Genomic DNA, 9,730 nt, shown 5'->3' on the forward strand with positions numbered 1-9,730 from the left:
TGTTCTCCATAATGACTGTACCAATTTTAAGACTATGTCCTTCATAGAGACTATACACTCTCACTAACAGTGTAGGAGGGGTCCCTCTTCTCCACACCCTCTCCAGCATTTGCTGTTTATAGATGTTTTAATGATAGTCATTCTGACTGGTGTGAGGTGGTACCTCGCTGTAGTTTTGATTTTCATTTCTCTAATAATTTGTGATGTTGAGCGTCTTTTCATATGCCTCTTGGCCATCTGTATGTCTTCTTTGGAGAAATGTCTGTTCAGGTCTTCCTCCCATTTTGGGGTTGGGTGGTTTGTCTTTTTGATATTGAGCTGACGAGCCATTTGTACTTTTGGAGGTTAATCCTATGTCAGTTGTTTGGTTTGCAAATATTTTCTCCCATTCCAAGGATTGTCTTTTCATCTTATTTATGGTTTCCTTTGCTCTGCAAAAGTTGTTAAGTTTAATTAGACATTACTTGTTTATTTTGCTTTTGTTTTCATTAGGAGGTAGGTCGAAAAAGATCCTACTGTGATTTATGTTAAAGGGTGTTCTACCTATGTTTTCCTCTAAGAGTTTTATAATAACTGGGCTTACATTCAAGTCTTTAATCCACTTCGAGTTTATCTTTGTGTATGGTGTTAGACGATGTTCTGCTTTCATTCTTTTACATGTAGCTGTCCAGCTTTCCCAGCACCACTCATTGAAGAAACTGTCTTTTCTCCATTGTATATTCTTGCCTCCTTGATCTTAGATTAGGTGACCACAAGTACATGGGTTTATCTCTAATTCATTCACTTTTAATGTATTAGTGTCTTATGTTTTAAGCAAGTTTCTTATATATAATATATAGTCGAGTCTTAATTTTCTTTTTAATGTAATCTGACAATGTCTACTTTCTAATTAATATTTTTAGATTAATTACATTTAATGTGATTATTGATATGGTTGAATTTAAGTCTATCATCTTGCTATTGGTTTTCTGTTTGTTCCATATGGTCTTTACTCTTCTTTTTCTCTTCTTTTTTTTCTTTCTTTCTGCTGAATCTACTTTATTTCCTTCAATTATTTCTTAGTTATAATTCTTTGTCTTGCTATTTTGCTGGACAAGTCAGGGTTTATATTTCGTATTTTCAGTTTTTCTCTATATACCTCCAAGTAATGTTATGTTACTTTATATGTAGTATAAGAGCTTTACAATAGCATGCTTCTCCTTGCCTCCACTCAGCTTTAGTGCTAATGTCATACATTTTACTTAAATCACATTATAAACCTTACATTATATTGTTCCAGTTTTTGCTTTGAACAACCAGTTCTCTTTTAAAGATATTTTCCGCCTCCATGTATATCATTTCTGGTACACATCATTGCTTCATGTAGATTAGATTTCCATCTGATGCTACATTCCTCCTGTCTGAAGGATTTCTTTGAAAATTTCTTGATGTTCAGGTCTGCTGGTTAGTAATCCTTTCAACTCTTTGAAGTCTGAAAAAAAAAGAGCTTTCCTTTGCCTTCATTTTTAAAGGAATTCTTGCTGAATATAGAAATTCAGGTCTACAGCTTCTTCCAGAGCTTGCTCTCCTGTATTCGAAGTTGAGTTTTCTCTGGTGATGATTCCGAGCAGGACCCTGTGGGGCTCCTGGGCACAGAGACTTTCTGTGCGCCCCCGTTCCGTTGGTTACAGGAGATAGGCTTCATGCAGCCTCCACGACCTTCCCTAAGGTCCAAGGGGCAGATTCCAGCAGTTGCTATTTAGGGAAGGGAGGAGATGTGAGTCAAGGGAGAAACAGTCAAGAAAAACAACAGTTCCGCTTTGGGGCAAGGTCCTGGTTCCCCCTCAAGTGATATACCTAGGGATACCTTTGAGCTGTTTGCTGATACTGAAACCCCCTCCAGGTGGGAGAAGTGAACTAGTAACTGTGGCAGGCTGCCCACAAGCACGTAGACCCCAGACCAGTTGGACCCTGCCGGTTAATGACGCTGCCACCTACTGACCTCACCGCCTACCCATCAGAGGAATGCAAGACCATCACTGCTTTGATCTTTGTCACCAACCCCTCAGCGTGAACCCTGACAGTGAGACTGCTCCCTGGTCCCCAGGGAGGGGGGCAGAGTTTCTGAGGTGCTAGCCTGCTGTGTCCCCTCTAGGCCTGGCAAAGACATAAAGCCACTCTTTCTGTTTCCTCCAAAACTCTGTTCTGCATCAGTGCACAGAGGGCCAATATTTTGGCAACAAAGCCTACTCTCATTCTTACTTTATTCTCATATATGCATTTTTCTACAGATGCTTTGAAAAATTTCCCTCTGCTACTGGCTGCTGGTTTTAATCATGAGAAATGGAATATTTCCTGCTCTATTAGTAAACAAAGGACGGTGCAGTCATCAGCATTTGTAGCCAGCACTGGTGAGCCCCAAGGAAACTCAGGATGTGAAAGTACAGAATATTGGTGCATGTTATAGGAACGATTGCAGTGAGCCCAGATTCTACGCCCCTAGATAGAAAAGTGCTAAATTCCTTAACTTGACATATCTGGTTTTCTTTAATTCACAAAAATACTTCAGGTGTTCAGAGTCCCTGCCCTTTATTGAAAACTTCTACAAACCCTCGCTCTTCCCCTTGTCTCCCCAGAGAAATTCTCTCAGCGTCACTTGAGATACTGTCTCCTGGGCTTGCAGTCCTAAAATTCCCACTGAACAGAACAACTCTCAGCTGTCGGGTTGTGATTATTTTTTAAGCCATCACGGGTCAAGGGTGTCTGGAACGCTGTTCAGTAAGGATGTAGGCTGAATGGAGACATAGAGCAAGGTCACGGCCGTCACAGTCGGCTGATCTGCAGGCGCTGGGGGTCTGCTTTCCTCCTGGATCTCAGAGGTCTGTGAAGTGATGGAGCGGACCCTGGCGGGAGCCCTCATACTCCAAATCCATTTTTGTGTTTTGCGTGAGACCTGCTGATGGATTAGGTGAGGGTGTAAAGGGAGGGAGGTCAAGGTGTGTGGCCTGAACACCTGAAATGGTGGAACTTCCTTTTGCTGAGCTGGGAGATGCGGGAGGGGAGAGTAGGTTTGGTGGTTGGGGGCATGTAGGGTTCAGAGGGAGGCATCCGAGGGGTGATGTTGACCAGAAAACCGGATTTGTGAGTCCAGCTCAGGAAAGAGGTCTGAGCTGGACTTCAGCATTTGGGGGCTGGTGTAGTCACGGAGTTTGAATTAGCTCCCTGGGGACTGAGGGTTGTTGATTTATAAGATATGCACAACCTAAAAGCTGAGAGTTGTTTTATCGGTGGGAATTTTTAGGACTTAAGCCCGGGAGACAGCGTCTCAGGTGACTTTGAGAGAACTTCTCCAGGAGGCGAGAGAGGGAGCCAGGATATACAGAGGTTTTGCAACAGAGCAGGTAGTCTGAATGTCACAAGTGTGCTGTTAATTAAAGAAAATCAGACATCCCAAGTTAAGGAATTCAGTGCTTTTCTCTGCATGGGAAGATGCAGGAGTCTAGGCTCCCTGAAATCTCTCCTTTGATTCGCATCCCAGCTGTCTGGGGCTTTCTCATCCTGAGTTCCTCCGGGCTCACCAGCTCAGACATCCTTGGTTTACTGACGTGGCAGCAAATATTCTGCTTCTCAGGTGCCCAGAGCAAAGGTGGAGGCCGTGTTAAAGTGGAATATTAAATCACGGGGACGGTGAAGTATTAGAGGAAAGGACCATGGCACTATTATTTCACAGCCAGAACAGGGTGGGGTGGGGAATGAACCTGTACCTCCCCGCCCCCAATTAAATTCCAGAGGGATCCATGATTTTAACAATAATAACTGAAACTGTGAAAGCTTCCAGCAGACGATGGTGACAGCAGAGCAGAGTGGATGAAGTTGAGGCTCTGAGGCCAGACCGTCCAGGTGTCCATCCCGGCTCAAACAGGTGGGAGTGACCTCTGCGACCCTGCGAAGGTCACTTAGCCTCTGCACCTCTTGTTCCTTGTTTACAAAATGAAATAACGGCAGAGCGAGCTGGTAACTTAAACATGCTAATAGGTGTTAAACCCTTACAATGGTCCAGCACTTATGACTCACTAGATGGGAGTGAGCGGTCATTATTCCCATTATCGTCTTCTGTTATTGTTGTTTTAGCATCTAGATGTGGGGAAGGTATTACTAAGTATGACACTAAACCCAGAAGCCAAACCCCTGAATTTGGTTACCTTCATTAAAAAAGTTAAATTAGTTAAACATTTTTTTTCAATGTTTCATTGAATGAAGCCCTAACTGTTGTCGTTAAGTCCTGTCTGATTCTTTTTTGGCTCCATGGACTGTAGCCCACAAAGCTCCTCTGTCAATGGGGTTTCCCAGGCAAGAATACTGGAGTGGGTTGCCATCTCCTTCTCCAGGGGATCTTCCCCACCTTTGGCAGGCAGATTCTTTACGGCTGAGCCACCAGTGAGGCCCGAAACCCTAATAGGCCATGTCAAAGGCTTCTGATAAACTCTGAATAAATAACAATCAATCACAGAGAAAGACGCATTTCTCTAATGTATGAGGAGCTCCTATAAATAATAACTTAAAAAAAGAACCTGATGTATTACAGAGTTCAAGCTCACTCTACTCACCACACTGCGGGCCAGTTGAGGCAAGGAATGCACCGTTGTTCAGAGAGCCGGCTGACTGAGAAGATGGTAGACTAATGCCTCAGAATAGCCATCCCATTCAAGCCTGGATGTCAGGTTCTTTTATAGAACAGAGAGGCAGAGCAGGTGAGGAAGTACAGCAAAAAGGCCACTGGTTTTGCTTGCCCTGGCCAGCATCATGGAGGGGATGGACGTGTGTAATTCCTTCCTCTCTGCAGCCATAAGTGCCTGTTAGGTGGGCAGCGTCAGACTGTCTCCTTCTGAGCTGAACGAAGGCTCGTTAGTTTCACAATCAGACAGAGGGGCAGGGTTCCCCGAGGCGGCCATTGTGTACCCTTATAGCTTATATGGACAGCATCCTTTTAGTGATTTTATTAACAAAAGCAACGGAAAGCAGAGGTTAAAGTCAAAGAAACAGATCCAACAAGGAGTCACATTTTGCTTTTTCCATGTTACAAATTGAGACACCGAGAGAAGCAAAAACTCAAAAGTGAGGAAGTATAATCGACCCTTGAGTGATGGGGGCCGGGGGGCACTGACCCCTCTTGCAGAGGAAAATCCAGGCATCACATTTTATTCCCCTAATCATTAGAATTAACTACTAATAGCTAATTTCTTTCTTATTTTTTAAAATCTGAAAGTATGATAACTCACTTATAGGAGACTTGGAAAATTCAGAACAAATTGTCGACTTAAAAATATAATCACAAACTGAAAGAAGAGAGTGATTTTATTTTGTGGGAATGTTTAGGGCTCCGAGCCTGAGAGAGAGCATCTCAGTAGCTCTGAAGAAACTGCTCCAAGGAGGCAGGGGCAAGTCAGGCTACAGACAAGTTTGCAGCGGTGGGAGCAGGCAGTCTGAACATCGAAGATCAGGTATCAAGCTAAGAAATTTAGCATTCTGTGTATGGGAAGATGCACACCTCTGGGCTCACCGACTTCATTCCTTTCCTATGCACTTCAACTATCTGGGACCAATCCTGGTTCCCTGTTCACCTTGCTTCTTGCATTCCCCCAGCTCCTCAGCAAACACCACGAGGGGAGGCGGCATCTGCTGGATCACGCTTTGAGAGCCTGTATTCACGTTTGAAGGCTAGAAATCACTGCTGCCAGTGACATTCCTAATTTATGACAATGGCAGGAGATACTTTCATTTCACAATATAGTTTCACTATGTATTACAATTATTTTTAAGTATAAATTAAGATTTTTAACTGGAATTTTAATATCTAGCTCTCAAAAATTAATAGAATGAGTAGACAGAAAGTTAGAAGGATATAGTAGACCTGAAAAGCACTGTGAACAAATTCAATATAATTAAAATTTATACAATTTTCACAAAACGGCAGGATACAAATTCTACTCAAGTTCCCATAGACTATAAACCAGGAGACACTGGAACGTACCCAGGAACATAAGACCAGGTGTAATAGCCTACTGTTGACCAGAAACCTTACGGATAACAAAAACTGCCAGTTCCATGTGGCAGGGATGGTATAAAGAGCTTTCATTCTTGTGTCTTCTTTTTAGTTTGCACCCATGTGAACATATTATTAAGTCAAAAAGAGTAAATTAGAATTTAAACAAGTTTCAAGAAGCTCCACTAGCAGCCACTATAGAAAACAGTATGGAGATTGCTCAAAAAATTAAAAATAGAGCCACCACATAGCCCAGCGGTTCCTCTCCTGGGTATTTATCTGAAGATACTAATTTAGGAATATGTATGCACCCCTAAGTTGACGGAAGCATTATTAATCATAAGTAAAGTACGGAAGTCACCGAAGTGTCTGTTGGTAGATGAAAGGATGAAGGTGTGCACCCCCCCACACACACACAAAATAGAGGACTACTCGGCCACAAAGAAGAGCCAAAGTCTTGCCACTTTCCAGCAAGGTTGAAGTGGAGGGCATCATCCTAAGTGAAATATGCTCTGGGAATACCCTAGGTGAAGTTAGATAGAGAAAGAACAACATTGCCTTGTACCACTTCTATGTGGGATCCAAAAACAAGATGAACAAACAGAATTGAAACCAGAGTCATAGATACAGAGAACAGATAGTTGCCAGAGTGGGTAGGGATGAGGGCAGAAGAGAAACAGGTGAAGGAGATTGAACAGGCATGAACTGTCAGTTACAAAATAAGTGAGTCACAAAGAAACAAAAGCAGTGAGTCATGAGAATGAAATGGACAGGGAATGTAGTCAGTAATTATGTAATATCTCCGTGTGCTGACAGATGGTTGCTAGACTGATCTTGTGATCATTTTGAAACGTATAGAACATTGAATCACTGCATTGTGTAACAATCACACTTCAGAAAGAGGCGAGCGGACTCACAGCGAAAGAGACCGGATTGGTGGCTACCCGAGCTACCTCTGGTTCTAAGATAAGAAGCTGCCAGCAATGTAAATACAGCATGATTAGTATAATTGGTTTTGCCGCATGTTATACATGAGAGTTACTGAGAGCATGAATCCTGAGTTCTCATCACAAGGAAAAATTTGTTTATATTTCTTCATTTTGTGTTCATATGAAATGATGGATGGTCACTAAACTTACTGTGGTCATAACTGCATGATACGTGTAGATCAAGCTATGCTGTATACCTTAAACTTATACAGGGCTGTGCACAATTCTATCTCAATAAAACTGCAAGAAAAAAGTAAGCAATATGGCAACCAATTCAATAAAGACATTTTTAAAGATGGAAAAAATCAAGTTTTCTTGTAAAAAAGAAAAATAATTGTTTTTGTTTATTTATGACTGTCCTGGGTCTTCGTTGCTCTCGTGGTGGGCAGAGGCTACTCTCTAGCTGCAGGCTGCTGGCTGCTCATTGTGGAGGCCTTTCCTGCTGTGGAGTGTGAGCCCCAGGGTCCCAGGTGTTGGGAGCTGGGGCTCCAGGCTCCAGACCACAGGCTCGGTAGCTGGGGCTCATGGGCTTAGTTGCTCCACAACAGGCGGGATCTTCCTGGATCAGGGATTGAACCCGTGCCTCCTGCATTGACAGGCAGAGTCTTTACCACTGAGCCACCAGAGAAGCCCTAGAAAAAAGGTTTAAAATTAGGAATGTGAATTCCCACCTAAAAAAGCTGAAAAAAAGAAGAACCACTAAAGCTAACTTTAGTAGAAGAGCTAAAACTAGGAGCAGAAGTTGACAAAAGGCAGAAAAATGAGAGAATAATTAAGAAGTGTATAAAATTTCTAGTTAATTAATCAAGGGAAACAAGGGAGAGAGAATACACATCACCATGAGCTGGACTCTGAGAGAAGGGTGATGGGAGAACACCCTACATGGGTTCTCCCCCTCCCTTTTTTTTTCTTCTCTTTTTTTGGCTTCATCAAGCAGCTTGTGGGATCTTAGTTCCCCAACCAGGGATCAAACCTGGGCCCCCTGCAGTGAGAGCACAGAGTCCTAACCCCTGGACCACCAGGGGATTCCCATGTCCGCCCCCTGGTCTCTGCACACTTTTTGTTTGTTCAGTCACTAGGTCGTGTCCGACTCTTTTTGACCCCAGGGACTGCAGCATGCCAGGCTCCTCTATCTTCCACTGTCTCCTGGAGTTTGCTCAAATTCATGACCATTGAGTCAGTGATGCCGAATAACAATGTCATGCTGTCATCCCCTTCTCCTCTTGCCCACAATCTTTCCCAGAATCAGAGTCTTTTCCAATGAGTTGGCTCTTCGAGTATTCAGGGTTAATTTCCTTTAGGTTTGACTGGTTTGATCTTGCAGTCCAAGGGCCTCTCAAGAGTCTTCTCTAGCACCACAACTCGAAAGCATCAATTCTTTGGCATTCAGCCTTCTTTGGGAGCTTCTTTAAGCCTTCTTTGAAGGCTTCTTTTAAGGGCTTCTCAGGTGACTTGGTGGTAAAGAATCTGCCTGCAATGCAGGAGACCCCTGGATTGGGAAGATCCTCTGGAGAAGGAAATAGCAACCCACTCCAGTATTCTTGCCTGGAGAATTCCATGGACAGAAGAGCCTGGTGGGCTACAGTCTGTGGGGTAGCACAGAGTCGGACACGACTGAAGCGACTTAGCAGCAGTAGCAGCAGAAGCAACTGAGCATGCTTGCATGCAGAGTCCACCTCTCACATCCAAACGTTACTATTGGAAAATCCATAGCTTTGACCAGACGGACCTTTGTTGGCAAAGTAATGTCTCTGCTTTTTAATATGCTGTCTAAGTTGGTCATAGCTTTTCTTCCAAGGAACAAGCGTTTTTTGATTTCACGGCTGCAGTCACCATCCACAGTGATTTTGGAGCCCCCAAAAATACAGTCTGTCACTGCTGCCAACTTTTCCCGTTCTATTTGCCATGAAGTGATGGGACAGGATACCATGATCTTAATTTTTTTGAATGTTGCATTTTAAGCCAGCTTTTCCACTCTCCCCTTTCACTCTCATCAAGAGGCTCTTTAGTTCCTCTTTGCTTTCTGCCATAAGGGTGTCCTAGACTATTCTTCTAAGATACTTTGTAGAACAAACAGCCTTGAAGATAGTGCCTCCCTGTGGGGCAGAAGGCAGATTGTCAGAGTAACAGAGATACTGTCTAGCTATAGGGTTTTCTAGCAGCTCCATATAAAATATTGGGGTTCCCTAAACTTAGAGGTCTCAGCAGGGATGTGAACCTATTTCATTTATGAAACGGTGGCAGGAAGGAAGATAAAATCTGCAGAAGGAAATGAGAAACCTAAGTGGAGAGATAAACCATCATATTCAGTAATTGGAAGTTGTTCAGGTGTCAGTTCTCTTCAAATGCATCTATAGATTTAAGACAATTCCAATAAAAATATCAGCAGGATTCTAAAACACATGGAGAGAAAAAGGAGCTAGAAAAGCCAAAATAAATTGTGAAAAGATCAAAGTTAGAGGAATCTCACCAGGGGCGCCCAGACTCGCTCCAGGGCCCCTGGGACTGAGGCCACATGGGTCTGTCAGTGGACGCACTGCCCCGAGGGCAGTGGGCTGGAGGACACGTCCAGAGCAGACCCACACGGGGACAGTCGACTGAGTTTTGACAAAGACACAGAGGAAGTCAGTGGAGAAAGGACTGTCTTTTCAACCAGTGGTGCTGGAAACACCAGGCACCACCTTCAACCAAAGCAAATCAACAACTGACCTCAACTCAC

At 43.4% G+C, this 9,730-nt stretch overlaps 1 non-coding gene across 1 annotated transcript; it reads right to left on the bottom strand.

The window, feature by feature from the left end:
- Positions 1-7,963: 7,963 nt before the first annotated feature.
- On the bottom strand, positions 7,964-8,037 carry TRNAE-CUC. The gene has a single exon. It is a non-coding gene; the product is annotated as a tRNA-Glu (tRNA).
- Positions 8,038-9,730: the final 1,693 nt, after the last annotated feature.

The sequence above is a fragment of the Cervus elaphus genome, chromosome 2, assembly GCF_910594005.1.
Source record: "Cervus elaphus chromosome 2, mCerEla1.1, whole genome shotgun sequence".
NCBI classification, from domain to species: domain Eukaryota; kingdom Metazoa; phylum Chordata; class Mammalia; order Artiodactyla; family Cervidae; genus Cervus; species Cervus elaphus.